At 54.6% G+C, this 21,573-nt stretch overlaps 1 pseudogene; it reads right to left on the reverse strand.

Annotated features, from left to right (window-relative positions):
* LOC124023178 overlaps positions 1 to 20,320 on the reverse strand; it is a 54,405-nt pseudogene extending 34,085 nt beyond the window's left edge.
* Positions 20,321 to 21,573: the final 1,253 nt, after the last annotated feature.

Below are 21,573 nucleotides of genomic sequence, written 5' to 3' on the forward strand. Positions count from 1 at the left end.
AGAAGAGGGGGAGGCAGTAGGAGGAGAAGAGGGGAGGCAGTAGGAGGAGAAGAGGGGGAGGCAGTAGGAGGAGAAGAGGGGGAGGCAGTAGGAGGAGAAGAGGGGGAGGCAGTAGGAGGAGAAGAGGGGGAGGCAGTAGGAGGAGAGAGAGGAGAAGAGGGGGAGGCAGTAGGAGGAGAGAGAGGAGAAGAGGGGAGGCAGTAGGAGGAGAGAGAGGAGAAGAGGGGGAGGCAGTAGGAGGAGAGAGAGGAGAAGAGGGGGAGGAGTAGGAGAGAGAGGAGAGGGGGAAGCAGTAGGAGGAGAGAGAGGAGAGGGGGAGGCAGTAGGAGGAGAGGAGAGGAGAGGGGGAGGCAGTAGGAGAAGAGGGGGAGAGGAGAAGAGGGGGAGAGAGGAGAAGAGAAGAGGGGGAGGGAGAGAGGAGAAGGAAGAGGGGGAGGGGAGAGAGGAGAAGGAAGAGGGGGGGGGGAGAGAGGAGAAGGAAGAGGGGAGGGGAGAGAGGAGAAGTAGGAGAGGGGGAGGCAGTAGGAGAAGAGGGGGGAGAGGAGGAGAGGGGGAGAGAGGAGAGGAGAAGAGGGGGGGAGAGAGGAGGGGAGGAAGAGGGGAGGGGGAGAGAGGAGAAGGAGAGGGGAGGCAGTAGGAGGAGAGGGGGAGGCAGTAGGAGGAGAGGGGGAGGCAGTAGGAGGAGAGGGGGAGGCAGTAGGAGGAGAGAGGGGAGGCAGTAGGAGAGAGAGGGGGAGGCAGTAGGAGAGAGGGGAGGAGGCAGTAGGAGAAGAGGGGGAGGCAGTAGGAGGAGAGAGAGAAGAGGGGGAGGCAGTAGGAGAAGAGGGGGAGGCAGTAGGAGAAGAGGGGAGGCAGTAGGAGAAGAGGGGGAGGCAGTAGGAGAAGAGGGGAGGCAGTAGGAGAAGAGGGGAGGCAGTAGGAGAAGAGGGGAGGCAGTAGGAGAAGAGGGGGGCAGTAGGAGAAGAGGGGGCAGTAGGAGAAGAGGGGGCAGTAGGAGAAGAGGGGGGCAGTAGGAGAAGAGGGGGGCAGTAGGAGAAGAGGGGAGGCAGTAGGAGAAGAGGGGGAGGCAGTAGGAGAAGAGGGGGAGGCAGTAGGAGAAGAGGGGGGCAGTAGGAGAAGAGGGGGGGCAGTAGGAGAGAGGGGAGGCAGTAGGAGAAGAGGGGGGCAGTAGGAGAAGAGGGGGCAGTAGGAGAAGAGGGGGGAGGCAGTAGGAGGAGAGGGGGAGGCAGTAGGAGGAGAGAGGAGAAGAGGGGAGGCAGTAGGAGGAGAGAGAGGAGAAGAGGGGGAGGCAGTAGGAGAGAGAGAGGAGAAGAGGGGGAGGCAGTAGGAGGAGAGAGAGGACAAAGGGGGAGGCAGTAGGAGGAGAGAGAGGAGAAGAGGGGGAGGCAGTAGGAGGAGAGAGAGAAGAGGGGGAGGCAGTAGGAGGAGAGAGAGAGGAGAGGGGGAGGCAGTAGGAGGAGAGAGAGGAGAGGGGGAGGCAGTAGGAGGAGAGAGAGGAGGGGAGGCAGTAGGAGGAGAGAGAGGAGGAGAGGGGGAGGCAGTAGGAGGAGAGAAAGTGGGACAAGAGGGAGAACAGACTGAAAGGAGGAGAGAGAGGAGGAGAGGGGGAGGCTTCCAGTCCAGGAGGAGAGAGTGGAGAACAGACTGGGAGGCAGTAGGAGTGAGAGAGGAGGATATAAAGTTTATTCTCTGTCACAGTCTACAGAGACCAAAACTAACTGCAAAATGCAGCCATCAAGTTTGTAGAGTCACAAACTGTGGCTTCCCTGTCCAAATACACAGAGTGGAGTTTAGGTAGCACTGAGCACCGTGAGGTCAGGGGTCAGGCTGTGTTACTTACCTAAGATCTGGTGTACATGTGAAGCTTTGAGCCCTGTGGGGTCAGGTTCAGGCTGTGCTACCTACCGAAGGTCTGGTGTACATATGTAGCTATGAGCCCCGTGAGGTCAGGGGTCAGGCTGTGCTACCTACCGAAGGTCTGGTGTACATATGTAGCTTTGATCCCCGTGGGGTCAGGGGTCAGGTTCAGGCTGTGCTACCTACCGAAGGTCTGGTGTACATATGTAGCTTTGAGCCCCATGGGGTCAGGGGTCAGGGTTCAGGCTGTGTTACCTACCGAAGGTCTGGTGTACATATGTAGCTTTGAGCCCGGTGGGGTCAGGGGTCAGGGTTCAGGCTGTGCTACCTACCGAAGGTCTGGTGTACATATGTAGCTTTGATCCCCGTGGGGTCAGGGGTCAGGTTCAGGCTGTGCTACCTACCGAAGGTCTGGTGTACATATGTAGCTTTGAGCCCGGTGGGGTCAGGGGTCAGGGGTCAGGCTGGGCTACCTACCGAAGGTCTGGTGTACATATGTAGCTTTGAGCCCCGTGGGGTCAGGGGTCAGGTTCAGGCTGTGCTACCTACCGAAGGTCTGGTGTACATATGTAGCTTTGAGCCCGGTGGGGTCAGGGGTCAGGGTTCAGGCTGTGTTACCTACCAAAGGTCTGGTGTACATATGTAGCTTTGAGCCCGGTGGGGTCAGGGGTCAGGTTCAGGCTGTGCTACCTACCGAAGGTCTGGTGTACATATGTAGCTTTGAGCCCCGTGGGGTCAGGGGTCAGGGGTCAGGGGTCAGGGTTCAGGCTGGGCTACCTACCGAAGGTCTGGTGTACATATGTAGCTTTGAGCCCCATCAGGTCTGGTAGCTGGTCTATGATGAACTCTCTCTCCATGGTGTGTTTGTGAACCCTCTCGATGCTGCGTCTCTGCCAGTCTGTCCAGTACACATAGTCCCCCAGCAGAGTGAAGCCAAAGATGTGAGGTAGCTTATCTTCTACCAGGATCCTCCTGCCTGAACCGTCCATACACATCACCTGGGGGAGAGGGAGGGGGAGACAGAGGGGGGGGGGGGCAGAGAGAGAGAAGGGGGAGAGAGAGAGGGAGAGAGAGTGGGGAGACAGAGAGAGAGAAGGGGAGACAGAGAGGGAGGGGGAGACAGAGAGAGGGGAGACAGAGAGGGAGAGACAGAGAGAGGGGGAGACAGAGAGGGAGGGGGAGACAGAGAGGGGGGGAGACAGAGAGGGGGAGACAGAGAGGGGGAGACAGAGAGGGGGAGACAGAGAGGGGGAGACAGAGAGGGGGAGACAGAGGGGAGACAGAGAGGGGGAGACAGAGAGAGGGGGAGACAGAGAGGGGGAGACAGAGAGAGGGGGAGACAGAGAGAGGGAGAGACAGAGAAAGAAGAAGGAGACAGAGAGAGAGAAGGGGAGACAGAGAGAGAGAAGGGGAGATTTGATTTAATTCATTTTGAATTCAGGCTGGAGAAAAATGTACAAGTCAAGTGGAATGAATACGCTTATCAGCAGGATAACGCCACAAGGCCAGGATAACGCCACAAGGCCAGGATAACGCCACAAGGCCAGGATAACGCCACAAGGCCAGGATAACGCCACAAGGCCAGGATAACGCCACAAGGCCAGGATAACGCCACAAGGCCAGGATAACGCCACAAGGCCAGGCAAGGCCAGGATAACGCCACAAGGCCAGGCAAGGCCAGGATAACGCCACAAGGCCAGGATAACGCCACAAGGCCAGGATAACGCCACAAGGCCAGGCAAGGCCAGGATAACGCCACAAGGCCAGGATTGTCCCCATGAATGGTTCCACCAACAGGACCGTGAATTCAGCATACTGCCCAGTCACCAGATCTCAATATAACTGAGCATCTGTGGGATGAGATGGAACGAGCTCGTCGGAATAGAGATCCACTTCCTGCCAACTTCACACAACGGTGGGAAGCATTGGAGCTCAACATGGGCCAGCACTGTGGGAAGCATTGGAGTTCAACATGGGCCAGCACTGTGGGAAGCACTGTGGGAAGCATTGGAGTTCAACATGGGCCAGCACTGTGGGAAGCATTGGAGCTCAACATGGGCCAGCACTGTGGGAAGCATTGGAGCTCAACATGGGCCAGCACTGTGGGAAGCACTGTGGGAAGCATTGGAGCTCAACATGGGCCAGCACTGTGGGAAGCATTGGAGCTCAACATGGGCCAGCACTGTGGGAAGCACTGTGGGAAGCATTGGAGCTCAACATGGGCCAGCACTGTGGGAAGCATTGGAGCTCAACATGGGCCAGCACTGTGGGAAGCACTGGAGTTCAACATGGGCCAGCACTGTTGGAAGCACTGTGGGAAGCACTGGAGTTCAACATGGGCCAGCACTGTGGGAAACACTGGAGTTCAACATGGGCCAGCACTGTGGGAAACACTGGAGTTCAACATGGGCCAGCACTGTGGGAAGCACTGGAGTTCAACATGGGCCAGCACTGTGGGAAGCACTGTGGGAAGCATTGGAGCTCAACATGGGCTAGCACTGTGGGAAGCATTGGAGTTCAACATGGGCCAGCACTGTGGGAAGCATTGGAGCTCAACATGGGCCAGCACTGTGGGAAGCATTGGAGCTCAACATGGGCCAGCACTGTGGGAAGCACTGTGGTAAGCATTGGAACTCAACATGGGCCAGCACTGTGGGAAGTATTAGAGTTCAACATGGGCCAGCACTGTGGGAAACACTGGAGCTCAACATGGGCCAGCACTGTGGGAAGCACTGGAGTTCAACATGGGCCAGCACTGTGGGAAACACTGGAGTTCAACATGGGCCAGCACTGTGGGGAAGCACTGGAGTTCAACATGGACCAGCACTGTGGGAAGCACTGGAGCTCAACATGGGCCAGCACTGTGGGAAGCACTGGAGCTCAACATGGGCCAGCACTGTGGGAAGCATTGGAGTTCAACATGGGCCAGCACTGTGGGAAACACTGGAGTTCAACATGGGCCAGCACTGTGGGAAGCACTGGAGTTCAACATGGGCCAGCATTGGAGCTCAACATGGGCCAGCACTGTGGGAAGCACTGGAGCTCAACATGGGCCACCACTGTGGGAAGCACTGGAGTTCAACATGGGCCAGCACTGTGGGAAGCACTGTAGGAAGCATTGGAGCTCAACATGGGCCAGCACTGTGGGAAGCATTGTGTTGTACACTCAGTGTCCTTTCTCAGTGAGGCTGTGGAGGATCAGATGTTAGGAAGGTGTCCCTGATGTGTTGTACTCAGTGTCCTTTCTCAGTGAGGCGGCCTAATGATTTAGAATGGGAATCATATCGGTCCTCACAAGGATAGTAAAACAAACGTGTGTCCACAGTGGGGTGTGTTTCACATTCTGGGGCTGTTCTAAAAGAGGGGAACCCGCAGCTAGAGGGGAGGCAGCAAATCAGAACCAGATGTGGCTCTGGCCCGCAAAAACCTTGTTCTAGATCAAAACCTCGTTCTGGAGCAGACCCAGAACCCAAGCTACCACTACCAGCAGACCCAGAACCCAGGCTACCACCACCAGGAGACCCAGAACCCAGGCTACCACCACCAGGAGACCCAGAACCCAGGCTACCACCACCAGGAGACCCAGAACCCAGGCTACCACCACCACCAGCAGACCCAGGCTGCCACCACCACCAGCAGACCCAGAACCCAGGCTACCACCACCACCAGCAGACCCAGGCTGCCACCACCACTAGCAGACCCAGAACCCAGGTTGCCACCACCACTAGCAGACCCAGGCTGCCACCACCACCAGCAGACCCAGAACCCAGGCTACCACCACCACCAGCAGACCCAGAACCCAGGTTGCCACCACCACTAGCAGACCCAGGCTGCCACCACCACCAGCAGACCCAGAACCCAGGTTGCCACCACCACTAGCAGACCCAGGCTGCCACCACCACCAGCAGACCCAGAACCCAGGCTACCACCACCACCAGCAGACCCAGAACCCAGGTTGCCACCACCACTAGCAGACCCAGGCTGCCACCACCACCAGCAGACCCAGAACCCAGGCTGCCACCACCACTAGCAGACCCAGGCTACCACCACCACCAGCGGACCCAGAACCCAGGTTGCCACCACCACTAGCAGACCCAGGCTGCCACCACCACCAGCAGACCCAGAACCCAGGCTGCCACCACCACCAGCAGACCCAGAACCAAGGCTGCCACCACCACCAGCAGACCCAGGCTGCCACCACCACCAGCAGACCCAGAACCCAGGCTACCACCACCACCAGCAGACCCAGAACCCAGGTTGCCACCACCACTAGCAGACCCAGGCTGCCACCACCACCAGCAGACCCAGAACCCAGGTTGCCACCACCACTAGCAGACCCAGGCTGCCACCACCACCAGCAGACCCAGAACCCAGGCTACCACCACCACCAGCAGACCCAGAACCCAGGTTGCCACCACCACAGCAGACCCAGGCTGCCACCACCACCAGCAGACCCAGAACCCAGGCTGCCACCACCACTAGCAGACCCAGGCTACCACCACCACCAGCGGACCCAGAACCCAGGTTGCCACCACCACTAGCAGACCCAGGCTGCCACCACCACCAGCAGACCCAGAACCCAGGCTGCCACCACCACCAGCAGACCCAGAACCAAGGCTGCCACCACCACCAGCAGACCCAGGCTGCCACCACCACCAGCAGACCCAGAACCCAGGCTGCCACCACCACCAGCAGACCCAGAACCCAGGCTGCCACCACCACCAGCAGACCCAGAACCCAGGCTGCCACCACCACCAGCAGACCCAGGCTACCACCACCACCAGCAGACCCAGAACCCAGGCTGCCACCACCACCAGCAGACCCAGAACCCAGGCTGCCACCACCACCAGCAGACCCAGAACCCAGGCTGCCACCACCACCAGCAGACCCAGGCTACCACCACCAGCAGACCCAGAACCCAGGCTGCCACCACCACCAGCAGACCCAGGTTACCACCACCACCAGCAGACCCAGGCTGCCACCACCACCAGCAGACCCAGAACCCAGGCTGCCACCACCACCAGCAGACCCAGGCTGCCACCACCACCAGCAGACCCAGGCTGCCACCACCACCAGCAGACCCAGAACCCAGGCTGCCACCACCACCAGCAGACCCAGAACCCAGGCTGCCACCACCACCAGCAGACCCAGAACCCAGGCTGCCACCACCACCAGCAGACCCAGAACCCAGGCTGCCACCACCACCAGCAGACCCAGGCTACCACCACCACCAGCAGACCCAGGCTGCCACCACCACCACCAGCATACCTAGAACCCAGGCTGCCACCACCACCACCGGCAGACCCAGAACCCAGGCTGCCACCACCACCAGCAGACCCAGAACCCAGGCTGCCACCACCACCAGCAGACCCAAAACCCAGGCTGCCACCACCACCAGCAGACCCAAAACACAGGCTGCCACCACCACCAGCAGACCCAGGCCCCAGGCTGCCACCACCACCAGCAGACCCAGGCTACCACCACCACCAGCAGACCCAGAACCCAGGCTGCCACCACCACCAGCAGACCCAGAACCCAGGCTACCACCACCAGCAGACCCAGAACCCAGGCTACCACCACCAGCAGACCCAGAACCCAGGCTACCACCACCAGGAGACCCAGAACCCAGGCTACCACCACCAGCAGACCCAGAACCCAGGCTGCCACCATGCAGACCCAGAACCCAGGCTACCACCACCACCAGCAGACCCAGAACCCAGGCTACCGCCACCAAGCAGACCCAGAACCCAGGCTACCGCCACCAAGCAGACCCAGAACCCAGGCTACCACCACCAGCAGACCCAGAACCCAGGCTACCACCACCAGGAGACCCAGAACCCAGGCTACCACCACCAGCAGACCCAGAACCCAGGCTACCACCACCACCAGCAGACCCAGAACCCAGGCTAACGCCACCAAGCAGACCCAGAACCCAGGCTGCTACCACCACCAGCAGACCCAGAACCCAGGCTACCACCACCAGGAGACCCAGAACCCAGGCTACCACCACCAGCAGACCCAGAACCCAGGCTACCACCACCACCAGCAGACCCAGAACCCAGGCTACCGCCACCAAGCAGACCCAGAACCCAGGCTACCGCCACCAAGCAGACCCAGAACCCAGGCTACCGCCACCAGCACACCCAGAACCCAGGCTACCGCCACCAGCACACCCAGAACCTAGGTTACCACCACCAGCAGACCCAGAACCTAGGTTACCACCACCAACCAACCTAGCAGACCCAGTACCCAGGCTACCACCACCAACCAACCTAGCAGACCCAGAACCCAGGCTACCACCTGGGGGGGCGGGGGGGCATGATGGCTTCAGAGCAATGCCCCCAGATTAAAACCAACCAACACTAGCCGATGTGTTGGAACATATTGCACCATGATGACATGCTGGTGAGGATGCCAACTGTAGAGCTGGCACAAATGGATGTCTTTGAAACTAGTCGTTTCCATATGGGCCCCGTGGGGATGTAAAGAAGTAGGATCCAGCCCCTCCCTGATTACATCAGTACCCAACACCACCAGTCACCAAGGAGGTGGCTCAGCTGTCAACTGCCTGGGCAGAAATTTTACGAGGTTTCTGAGGGGGATCCAGCTGGCCATGATGTAGACTAGTCCTCATAGGAGGACCTCACTGCTGCCTGGGCTCTGGGATGAGGTACTGATCCAGCTGGCCATGATGTAGACTAGACCTCATAGGAGGACCGCACTGCTGCCTGGGCTCTGGACTGAGGTACTGATCCAGCTGGCCATGATGTAGACTAGACCTCATAGGAGGACCGCACTGCTGCCTGGGCTCTGGGATGAGGTACTGATCCAGCTGGATCCAACATGTCAACACGGCAGAGGGCTGAAAGTGGCGATAGAAAGACATTCTGAAACACTCATCCATCCATCCTATAGAAAGTAGACAAAGTGAAATACCTCTATCTTGTCCGTCTTGGCGTCGCCCCAGTAGATCATCCGGTCTGTGTAGTCCAGCGCCAGGCCATTGGGCCAGCCCAGGGAGGTGTTGACCATCACTAGTCTCTCCGTCCCATCCAGGTCGGCACGCTCAATCTTAGGAACCTCGCCCCAGTCTGTCCAGTACATGTATCTGAAACGACCAGAGAGGGAACAGCATGAGCCTACCAGAGAGAGAGGGGAGAGCCCTACCAGAGAGAGGGGAGAGAGCCCTACCAGAGAGAGGGGAGAGAGCCCTACCAGAGAGAGAGGGAGAGAGCCCTACCAGAGAGAGAGGGAGAGAGCCCTACCAGAGAGAGGGGAGAGAGCCCTACCAGAGAGAGGGGAGAGCCCTACCAGAGAGAGGGGAGAGCCCTACCAGAGAGAGAGGGAGAGCCCTACCAGAGAGAGAGGGAGAGAGCCCTACCAGAGAGAGAGGGAGAGAGCCCTACCAGAGAGAGGGGAGAGAGCCCTACCAGAGAGAGAGGGAGAGAGCCCTACCAGAGAGAGGGGAGAGAGCCCTACCAGAGAGAGGGGAGAGAGAGCCCTACCAGAGAGAGAGGGGAGAGCCCTACCAGAGAGAGAGGGGAGAGCCTTACCAGAGAGAGAGGGGAGAGAGCCCTACCAGAGAGAGAGGGGCTCTCTCCCCTCTCTCTGGTAGGGCTCCTTCTGTAGCTCAGTTGGTAGAGCATGGCGCTTGTAACGCCAGGGTAGTGGGTTCGATCCCCGGGACCTCCCATACGTAGAATGTATGCACACATGACTGTAAGTCGCTTTGGATAAAAGCGTCTGCTAAATGGCATATATTATTATTATTATATATTGAGAGAGCCCTACCAGAGAGAGAGGGGAGAGAGCCCTACCAGAGAGAGAGGGGAGAGAGCCCTACCAGAGAGAGAGGGGAGAGAGCCCTACCAGAGAGAGAGGGGAGAGAGCCCTACCAGAGAGAGAGGGGAGAGAGCCCTACCAGAGAGAGAGGGGAGAGAGCCCTACCAGAGAGAGAGGGAGAGAGCCCTACCAGAGAGAGGGGAGAGAGCCCTACCAGAGAGAGGGGAGAGAGCCCTACCAGAGAGAGGGGAGAGAGCCCTACCAGAGAGAGGGGAGAGAGCCCTACCAGAGAGAGAGGGGAGAGAGCCCTACCAGAGAGAGGGGAGAGAGCCCTACCAGAGAGAGAGGAGAGAGCCCTACCAGAGAGAGGAGAGAGCCCTACCAGAGAGAGGGGAGAGCCCTACCAGAGAGAGGGGGAGAGAGCCCTACCAGAGAGAGAGGAGAGAGCCCTACCAGAGAGAGAGGAGAGAGCCCTACCAGAGAGAGGAGAGAGCCCTACCAGAGAGAGGGGAGAGCCCTACCAGAGAGAGAGGGGAGAGCCCTACCAGAGAGAGGGAGAGCCCTACCAGAGAGAGGAGAGAGCCCTACCAGAGAGAGGGAGAGAGCCCTACCAGAGAGAGGGAGAGAGCCCTACCAGAGAGAGGGAGAGGCCCTACCAGAGAGAGAGGAGAGAGCCCTACCAGAGAGAGGGGGAGAGCCCTACCAGAGAGAGGGAGAGAGCCCTACCAGAGAGAGAGGGAGAGAGCCCTACCAGAGAGAGAGAGGGAGAGAGCCCTACCAGAGAGAGGGAGAGCCCTACCAGAGAGAGGGGGAGAGCCCTACCAGAGAGAGAGGGAGAGAGCCCTACCAGAGAGAGAGGGGAGAGAGCCCTACCAGAGAGAGGGGAGAGAGCCCTACCAGAGAGAGAGGGGAGAGAGCCCTACCAGAGAGAGAGGGAGAGAGCCCTACCAGAGAGAGAGGGGAGAGAGCCCTACCAGAGAGAGAGGAGAGAGCCCTACCAGAGAGAGAGGGAGAGAGCCCTACCAGAGAGAGAGAGGGAGAGCCCTACCAGAGAGAGGGGAGAGCCCTACCAGAGAGAGAGAGAGAGCCCTACCAGAGAGAGGGAGAGAGCCCTACCAGAGAGAGAGGGAGAGAGCCCTACCAGAGAGAGAGGGGAGAGAGCCCTACCAGAGAGAGAGGGGAGAGAGCCCTACCAGAGAGAGAGGGGAGAGAGCCCTACCAGAGAGAGAGGGGAGAGAGCCCTACCAGAGAGAGAGGGAGAGAGCCCTACCAGAGAGAGGGGAGAGCCCTACCAGAGAGAGAGGGGAGAGCCCTACCAGAGAGAGGGAGAGCCCTACCAGAGAGAGAGAGGGAGAGAGCCCTACCAGAGAGAGGAGAGAGCCCTACCAGAGAGAGAGCCCTACCAGAGAGAGGGGAGAGCCCTACCAGAGAGAGGGGAGAGCCCTACCAGAGAGAGGGGAGAGCCCTACCAGAGAGAGGGGAGAGCCCTACCAGAGAGAGGGGAGAGCCCTACCAGCAACATGTATGATGGCTCAGGGTTCAGGGTTAGTAAAGAGACAGCAGTTACCCAGCTACAGGATCCATTAAGAGCCCTGGTTCAGGGTTAGTATAGAGACAGCAGTTACCCAGCAACAGGACCCATTAAGAGCCCTGGTTCAGGGTTAGTATAGAGACAGCAGGTACCCAGCTACAGGACCCATTAAGAGCCCTGGCTCAGGGTTAGTATAGAGAGCAGTTACCCAGAGACAGGATCCATTAAGAGCCCTGGTTCAGGGTTAGTATAGAGACAGCAGTTACCCAGCTACAGGATCCATTAAGAGCCCTGGTTCAGGGTTAGTATAGAGACAGCAGGTACCCAGCTACAGGACCCATTAAGAGCCCTGGCTCAGGGTTAGTATAGAGAGCAGTTACCCAGAGACAGGATCCATTAAGTGCCCTGGTTCAGGGTTAGTATAGAGACAGCAGTTACCCAGCTACAGGACCCATTAAGAGCCCTGGTTCAGGGTTAGTATAGAGACAGCAGGTACCCAGCTACAGGATCCATTAAGAGCCCTGGTTCAGGGTTAGTATAGAGACAGCAGTTACCCAGCTACAGGATCCAGTACGATGGTTCAGGGTTAGTATAGAGACAGCAGTTACCCCGCTACAGGATCCAGTACGATGGCTCAGGGTTAGTATAGAGACAGCAGTTACCCCGCTACAGGATCCAGTACGATGGTTCAGGGTTAGTATAGAGACAGCAGTTACCCCGCTACAGGATCCAGTACGATGGTTCAGGGTTAGTATAGAGACAGCAGTTACCCCGCTACAGGATCCATTACGATGGTTCAGGGTTAGTATAGAGACAGCAGGTACCCAGCTACAGGATCCAGTACGATGGCTCAGGGCTAGTATAGAGACAGCAGGTACCCAGCTACAGGATCCAGTACGATGGTTCAGGGTTAGTATAGAGACAGCAGGTACCCAGCTACAGGATCCAGTACGATGGTTCAGGGTTAGTATAGAGACAGCAGGTACCCAGCTACAGGATCCATTAAGAGCCCTGGTTCAGGGTTAGTATAGAGACAGCAGGTACCCCGCTACAGGATCCAGTACGATGGTTCAGTGTTAGTATAGAGACAGCAGTTACCCAGCTACAGGATCCAGTACGATGGTTCAGGGTTAGTATAGAGACAGCAGTTACCCAGCTACAGGATCCAGTACGATGGTTCAGGGTTAGTATAGAGACAGCAGGTACCCAGCTACAGGATCCAGTACGATGGTTCAGGGTTAGTATAGAGACAGCAGTTACCCAGCTACAGGATCCAGTACGATGGTTCAGGGTTAGTATAGAGACAGCAGTTACCCAGCTACAGGATCCAGTACGATGGTTCAGGGTTAGTATAGAGACAGCAGTTACCCAGCTACAGGATCCAGTACGATGGTTCAGGGTTAGTATAGAGACAGCAGTTACCCAGCTACAGGATCCAGTACGATGGTTCAGGGTTAGTATAGAGACAGCAGTTACCCAGCTACAGGATCCAGTACGATGGTTCAGGGTTAGTATAGAGACAGCAGGTACCCAGCTACAGGACCCATTAAGAGCCCTGGTTCAGTGTTAGTAGAGAGACAGCAGTTACCCCGCTACAGGATCCAGTACGATGGTTCAGGGTTAGTATAGAGACAGCAGTTACCCCGCTACAGGATCCAGTACGATGGTTCAGGGTTAGTATAGAGACAGCAGTTACCCCGCTACAGGATCCAGTACGATGGCTCAGGGTTAGTATAGAGACAGCAGTTACCCCGCTACAGGATCCAGTACGATGGTTCAGGGTTAGTATAGAGACAGCAGTTACCCCAGCTACAGGATCCAGTACGATGGCTCAGGGTTAGTATAGAGACAGCAGTTACCCCGCTACAGGATCCAGTACGATGGTTCAGGGTTAGTATAGAGACAGCAGTTACCCCGCTACAGGATCCAGTACGATGGTTCAGGGTTAGTATAGAGACAGCAGTTACCCCGCTACAGGATCCAGTACGATGGCTCAGGGTTAGTAGAGAGACAGCAGTTACCCAGCTACAGGATCCAGTACGATGGTTCAGGGTTAGTATAGAGACACCAGTTACCCGCTACAGGATCCAGTACGATGGTTCAGGGTTAGTATAGAGACAGCAGTTACCCAGCTACAGGATCCAGTACCCCGCTACAGGATCAGGGTTAGTATAGAGACAGTTACCCCGCTACAGGATCCAGTACGATGGTTCAGGGTTAGTATAGAGACAGCAGTTACCCAGCTACAGGATCCAGTACGATGGTTCAGGGTTAGTATAGAGACAGCAGTTACCCCGCTACAGGATCCAGTACGATGGTTCAGGGTTAGTATAGAGACAGCAGTTACCCCGCTACAGGATCAGGGTTAGTATAGAGACAGTTACCCCGCTACAGGATCAGGGTTAGTATAGAGACAGTTACCCCGCTACAGGATCCAGTACGATGGTTCAGGGTTAGTATAGAGACAGCAGTTACCCAGCTACAGGATCCAGTACGATGGTTCAGGGTTAGTATAGAGACAGCAGTTACCCAGCTACAGGATCCAGTACGATGGTTCAGGGTTAGTATAGAGACAGCAGTTACCCCGCTACAGGATCCAGTACGATGGCTCAGGGTTAGTATAGAGACAGCAGTTACCCCGCTACAGGATCCAGTACGATGGTTCAGGGTTAGTATAGAGACAGCAGTTACCCCCTACGAGGATCAGGGTTAGTATAGAGACACAGTTACCCCCCGCTACAGGATCATGGTTCAGGGTTAGTATAGAGACAGTTACCCCGCTACAGGATCCAGTACGATGGTTCAGGGTTAGTATAGAGACAGCAGTTACCCAGCTACAGGATCCAGTACGATGGTTCAGGGTTAGTATAGAGACAGCAGTTACCCCGCTACAGGATCCAGTACGATGGTTCAGGGTTAGTATAGAGACAGCAGTTACCCCGCTACAGGATCAGGGTTAGTATAGAGACAGTTACCCCGCTACAGGATCAGGGTTAGTATAGAGACAGTTACCCCGCTACAGGATCCAGTACGATGGTTCAGGGTTAGTATAGAGACAGCAGTTACCCAGCTACAGGATCCAGTACGATGGTTCAGGGTTAGTATAGAGACAGCAGTTACCCAGCTACAGGATCCAGTACGATGGTTCAGGGTTAGTATAGAGACAGCAGTTACCCCGCTACAGGATCCAGTACGATGGCTCAGGGTTAGTATAGAGACAGCAGTTACCCCGCTACAGGATCCAGTACGATGGTTCAGGGTTAGTATAGAGACAGCAGTTACCCAGCTACAGGATCCAGTACGATGGTTCAGGGTTAGTATAGAGACAGCAGTTACCCAGCTACAGGATCCAGTACGATGGCTCAGGGTTAGTATAGAGACAGCAGTTACCCCGCTACAGGATCAGGGTTAGTATAGATGGCTACAGGATCCAGTACGATGGTTCAGGGTTAGTATAGAGACAGCAGTTACCCCGCTACAGGATCCAGTACGATGGCTCAGGGTTAGTATAGAGACAGCAGTTACCCCGCTACAGGATCCAGTACGATGGCTCAGGGTTAGTATAGAGACAGCAGTTACCCCGCTACAGGATCCAGTACGATGGCTCAGGGTTAGTATAGAGACAGCAGTTACCCAGCTACAGGATCCAGTACGATGGCTCAGGGTTAGTATAGAGACAGCAGTTACCCCGCTACAGGATCCAGTACGATGGCTCAGGGTTAGTATAGAGACAGCAGTTACCCCGCTACAGGATCCAGTACGATGGGTCAGGGTTAGTATAGAGACAGCAGTTACCCCGCTACAGGATCCAGTACGATGGCTCAGGGTTAGTATAGAGACAGCAGGTACCCCGCTACAGGATCCAGTACGATGGCTCAGGGTTAGTATAGAGACAGCAGTTACCCCGCTACAGGATCCAGTACGATGGCTCAGGGTTAGTATAGAGACAGTTACCCAGCTACAGGATCCAGTACGATGGCTCAGGGTTATTATAGAGACAGCAGTTACCCAGCTACAGGATCAGGGTTAGTATAGAGACAGCAGTTACCCAGCTACAGGATCCAGTACGATGGGTTCAGGGTTAGTATAGAGACAGCAGTTACCCAGCTACAGGATCCAGTACGATGGGTTCAGGGTTAGTATAGAGACAGCAGTTACCCAGCTACAGGATCCAGTACGATGGCTCAGGGTTAGTATAGAGACAGCAGTTACCCCACTACAGGATCCAGTACGATGGCTCAGGGTTAGTATAGAGACAGCAGTTACCCCGCTACAGGATCCAGTACGATGGTTCAGGGTTAGTATAGAGACAGCAGTTACCCCGCTACAGGATCCAGTACGATGGTTCAGGGTTAGTATAGAGACAGCAGTTACCCCGCTACAGGATCCAGTACGATGGTTCAGGGTTAGTATAGAGACAGCATACAGGATCCAGTACGATGGTTCAGGGTTAGTATAGAGACAGCAGGTACCCAGCTACAGGATCCAGTACGATGGTTCAGGGTTAGTATAGAGACAGCAGTTACCCCCGCTACAGGATCCAGTACGATGGTTCAGGGTTAGTATAGAGACAGCAGTTACCCAGCTACAGGATCCAGTACGATGGTTCAGGGTTAGTATAGAGACAGCAGGTACCCAGCTACAGGATCAGGGTTAGTATAGAGACAGCAGTTACCCCGCTACAGGATCCAGTACGATGGTTCAGGGCTAGTATAGAGACAGGTACCCAGCTACAGGATCCAGTACGATGGTTCAGGGCTAGTATAGAGACAGCAGTTACCCCGCTACAGGATCCAGTACGATGGTTCAGGGTTAGTATAGAGACAGCAGTTACCCCGCTACAGGATCCAGTACGATGGTTCAGGGCTAGTATAGAGACAGCAGTTACCCCGCTACAGGATCCAGTACGATGGTTCAGGGTTAGTATAGAGACAGCAGTTACCCGCTACAGGATCCAGTACGATGGCTCAGGGTTAGTATAGAGACAGCAGGTACCCAGCTACAGGATCCAGTACGATGGCTCAGGGTTAGTATAGAGACAGCAGTTACCCAGCTACAGGATCCAGTACGATGGTTCAGGGTTAGTATAGAGACAGCAGTTACCCGCTACAGGATCCAGTACGATGGCTCAGGGTTAGTATAGAGACAGTTACCCCGCTACAGGATCCAGTACGATGGTTCAGGGTTAGTATAGAGACAGCAGTTACCCCGCTACAGGATCCAGTACGATGGTTCAGGGTTAGTATAGAGACAGCAGTTACCCAGCTACAGGATCCAGTACGATGGTTCAGGGTTAGTATAGAGACAGCAGTTACCCAGCTACAGTACGATGGTTCAGGGTTAGTATAGAGACAGCAGTTACCCCGCTACAGGATCCAGTACGATGGCTCAGGGTTAGTATAGAGACAGCAGTTACCCCGCTACAGGATCCAGTACGATGGTTCAGGGTTAGTATAGAGACAGCAGTTACCCCGCTACAGGATCAGGGTTAGTATAGAGACAGGCTACAGGATCAGGGTTAGTATAGAGACAGCTACAGGTTACGATGGTTCCCAGTTACCCAGCTACAGGATCCAGTACGATGGTTCAGGGTTAGTATAGAGACAGCAGTTACCCCGCTACAGGATCCAGTACGATGGTTCAGGGTTAGTATAGAGACAGCAGTTACCCCGCTACAGGATCAGGGTTAGTATAGAGACAGTTACCCCGCTACAGGATCAGGGTTAGTATAGAGACAGTTACCCCGCTACAGGATCCAGTACGATGGTTCAGGGTTAGTATAGAGACAGCAGTTACCCAGCTACAGGATCCAGTACGATGGTTCAGGGTTAGTATAGAGACAGCAGTTACCCAGCTACAGGATCCAGTACGATGGTTCAGGGTTAGTATAGAGACAGCAGTTACCCCGCTACAGGATCCAGTACGATGGCTCAGGGTTAGTATAGAGACAGCAGTTACCCCGCTACAGGATCCAGTACGATGGTTCAGGGTTAGTATAGAGACAGCAGTTACCCAGCTACAGGATCCAGTACGATGGTTCAGGGTTAGTATAGAGACAGCAGTTACCCAGCTACAGGATCCAGTACGATGGCTCAGGGTTAGTATAGAGACAGCAGTTACCCCGCTACAGGATCAGGGTTAGTATAGAGACAGCAGTTACCCCGCTACAGGATCCAGTACGATGGTTCAGGGTTAGTATAGAGACAGCAGTTACCCCGCTACAGGATCCAGTACGATGGCTCAGGGTTAGTATAGAGACAGCAGTTACCCGCTACAGGATCCAGTACGATGGCTCAGGGTTAGTATAGAGACAGCAGTTACCCCGCTACAGGATCCAGTACGATGGCTCAGGGTTAGTATAGAGACAGCAGTTACCCAGCTACAGGATCCAGTACAATGGCTCAGGGTTAGTATAGAGACAGCAGTTACCCCGCTACAGGATCCAGTACGATGGCTCAGGGTTAGTATAGAGACAGCAGTTACCCCGCTACAGGATCCAGTACGATGGTTCAGGGTTAGTATAGAGACAGCAGTTACCCCGCTACAGGATCCAGTACGATGGCTCAGGGTTAGTATAGAGACAGCAGGTACCCCGCTACAGGATCCAGTACGATGGCTCAGGGTTAGTATAGAGACAGCAGTTACCCCGCTACAGGATCCAGTACGATGGCTCAGGGTTAGTATAGAGACAGTTACCCAGCTACAGGATCCAGTACGATGGCTCAGGGTTAGTATAGAGACAGCAGTTACCCAGCTACAGGATCAGGGTTAGTATAGAGACAGCAGTTACCCAGCTACAGGATCCAGTACGATGGGTTCAGGGTTAGTATAGAGACAGCAGTTACCCAGCTACAGGATCCAGTACGATGGCTCAGGGTTAGTATAGAGACAGCAGTTACCCCACTACAGGATCCAGTACGATGGCTCAGGGTTAGTATAGAGACAGCAGTTACCCGCTACAGGATCCAGTACGATGGTTCAGGGTTAGTATAGAGACAGCAGTTACCCGCTACAGGATCCAGTACGATGGTTCAGGGTTAGTATAGAGACAGCAGTTACCCCGCTACAGGATCCAGTACGATGGTTCAGGGTTAGTATAGAGACAGCAGTTACCCCGCTACAGGATCCAGTACGATGGTTCAGGGTTAGTATAGAGACAGCAGGTACCCAGCTACAGGATCCAGTACGATGGTTCAGGGTTAGTATAGAGACAGCAGTTACCCCGCTACAGGATCCAGTACATGGTTCAGGGTTAGTATAGAGACAGCAGTTACCCAGCTACAGGATCCACGATGGTTCAGGGTTAGTATAGAGACAGCAGGTACCCAGCTACAGGATCAGGGTTAGTATAGAGACAGCAGTTACCCCGCTACAGGATCCAGTACGATGGTTCAGGGCTAGTATAGAGACAGGTACCCAGCTACAGGATCCAGTACGATGGTTCAGGGCTAGTATAGAGACAGCAGTTACCCGCTACAGGATCCAGTACGATGGTTCAGGGTTAGTATAGAGACAGCAGTTACCCGCTACAGGATCCAGTACGATGGTTCAGGGCTAGTATAGAGACAGCAGTTACCCCGCTACAGGATCCAGTACGATGGTTCAGGGTTAGTATAGAGACAGCAGTTACCCCGCTACAGGATCCAGTACGATGGCTCAGGGTTAGTATAGAGACAGCAGGTACCCAGCTACAGGATCCAGTACGATGGCTCAGGGTTAGTATACAGACAGCAGTTACCCAGCTACAGGATCCAGTACGATGGTTCAGGGTTAGTATAGAGACAGCAGTTACCCCGCTACAGGATCCAGTACGATGGCTCAGGGTTAGTATAGAGACAGTTACCCCGCTACAGGATCCAGTACGATGGTTCAGGGTTAGTATAGAGACAGCAGTTGCCCCGCTACAGGATCCAGTACGATGGTTCAGGGTTAGTATAGAGACAGCAGTTACCCCGCTACAGGATCCAGTACGATGGTTCAGGGTTAGTATAGAGACAGCAGTTACCCAGCTACAGGATCAGGGTTAGTATAGAGACAGCAGTTACCCAGCTACAGGATCCAGTACGATGGTTCAGGGTTAGTATAGAGACAGCAGTTACCCGCTACAGGATCCAGTACGATGGTTCAGGGTTAGTATAGAGACAGCAGTTACCCAGCTACAGGATCCAGTACGATGGCTCAGGGTTAGTATAGAGACAGCAGTTACTCCAGCTACAGGATCCAGTACGATGGTTCAGGGTTAGTATAGAGACAGCAGTTACCCCGCTACAGGATCCAGTATGGTTCAGGGTTAGTATAGAGACAGGTTCAGGATCAGGGTTAGTATAGAGACAGCAGTTTACAGGATCAGGGTTAGTATAGAGACAGCAGTTACCCAGCTACAGGATCCAGTACGATGGTTCAGGGTTAGTATAGAGACAGCAGTTACCCAGCTACAGGTTCAGGGTTAGTATAGAGACAGCAGTTACCCAGCTACAGGATCCAGTACGATGGCTCAGGTTAGTATAGAGACAGCAGTTACCCCGCTACAGGATCCAGTACGATGGTTCAGGGTTAGTATAGAGACAGCAGTTACCCAGCTACAGGATCTCGATGGTTCAGGGTTAGTATAGAGACAGCAGTTACCCCGCTACAGGATCCAGTACGATGGCTCAGGGTTAGTATAGGAGACAGCAGTTACCCAGCTACAGGATCCAGTACGATGGCTCAGGGTTAGTATAGAGACAGCAGTTACCCAGCTACAGGATCCAGTACGATGGTTCAGTGTTAGTATAGAGACAGCAGTACCCAGCTACAGGATCCAGTACGATGGCTCAGGGTTAGTATAGAGACAGCAGTTACCCAGCCAGGATCCAGTACGATGGCTCAGGGTTAGTATAGAGACCAGTTACCCCGCTACAGGATCAGTACGATGGCTCAGGGTTAGTATAGAGACAGCAGTTACCCCGCTACAGGACAGATGGCTAGTAGAGACAGCAGTTACCCAGCTACAGGATCCAGTACGATGGCTCGTGGCTTCCAGGTCCTCTGATATCAGGATTTTCCTCATGGTTCCAGGCGTAGTAGAGACAGCAGTCCGTTCCGTGTCCGCCCAGTACAGGTTCGGGCGATCCAGTCCACAGCGATGCCGTCAGGATGGTTCACCCAAGAGAGAAGATCAGGTTAGGATGGTTCACCTAAGAGAGAAGATCAGGTTAGGATGGTTCACCTAAGAGAGAAGATCAGGTTAGGATGGTTCCTAAGAGAGAAGATCAGGTTAGGATGGTCCACCTAAGAGAGAAGATCAGGTTAGGATGGTTCACCTAAGAGAGAAGATCAGGTCAGGATGGTTCACCTAAGAGAGAAGATCAGGTCAGGATGGTTCACCTAAGAGAGAAGATCAGGTCAGGATGGTTCACCTAAGAGAGAAGATCAGGTTAGGATGGTTCACTAAGAGAGAAGATCAGGTCAGGATGGTTCACCTAAGAGAGAAGATCAGGATGGTTCACCTAAGAGAGAAGATCAGGTCAGGATGGTTCACCTAAGAGAGAAGATCAGGTTAGGATGGTTCACCTAAGAGAGAAGATCAGGTTAGGATGGTTCACCTAAGAGAGAAGATCAGGTTAGCGTCGTTCTGGAGGCAGCTCTGCAGAGAAGTAAACAAATGTAGTATCTATCTGGCCCAGCTGTTAGTGATCTCTACTGTTACCAAATGAGGTGACTATCTGGCCCAGCTGTTAGTGACCTCTGCTGCTGTTACCAAATGTAGTAACTATCTGGCCCAGCTGTTAGTGACCTCTACTGTTACCAAATGAAGTAACTATCTGGCCCAGCTGTTAGTGATCTCCACTGTTACCAAATGTAGTAACTATCTGGCCCAGCTGTTAGTGACCTCTGCTGCTGTTACCAAATGAAGTAACTATCTGGCCCAGCTGTTAGTGATCTCTACTGTTACCAAATGTAGTAACTATCTGGCCCAGCTGTTAGTGATCTCTACTGTTACCAAATGTAGTAACTATCTGGCCCAGCTGCTCGTGACCTGAGGTCAGGATGACTGACCTGTGAGGTGACTATCTGGCCCAGCTGTTAGTGACCTCTGTTACCAAATGCAGTAACTATCTGGCCCAGCTGTTAGTGACCTCTGCTGCTGTTACCAAATGCAGTAACTATCTGGCCCAGCTGTTAGTGACCTGAGGTCAGGATGACTGACCTGTGAGGTAACTATCTGGCCCAGCTGTTCGTGACCTCTGCTGCTGTTACCAAATGTAGTAACTATCTGGCCCAGCTGTTAGTGACCTCTGTTGTTACCAAATGTAGTAACTATCTGGCCCAGCTGTTAGTGACCTCTGCTGTTACCAAATGAGGTAACTATCTGGCCCAGCTGTTAGTGACCTCTGCTGCTGTTACCAAATGTAGTAACTATC

The sequence above is a fragment of the Oncorhynchus gorbuscha genome, unplaced genomic scaffold, assembly GCF_021184085.1.
Source record: "Oncorhynchus gorbuscha isolate QuinsamMale2020 ecotype Even-year unplaced genomic scaffold, OgorEven_v1.0 Un_scaffold_1528, whole genome shotgun sequence".
Taxonomy (NCBI): domain Eukaryota; kingdom Metazoa; phylum Chordata; class Actinopteri; order Salmoniformes; family Salmonidae; genus Oncorhynchus; species Oncorhynchus gorbuscha.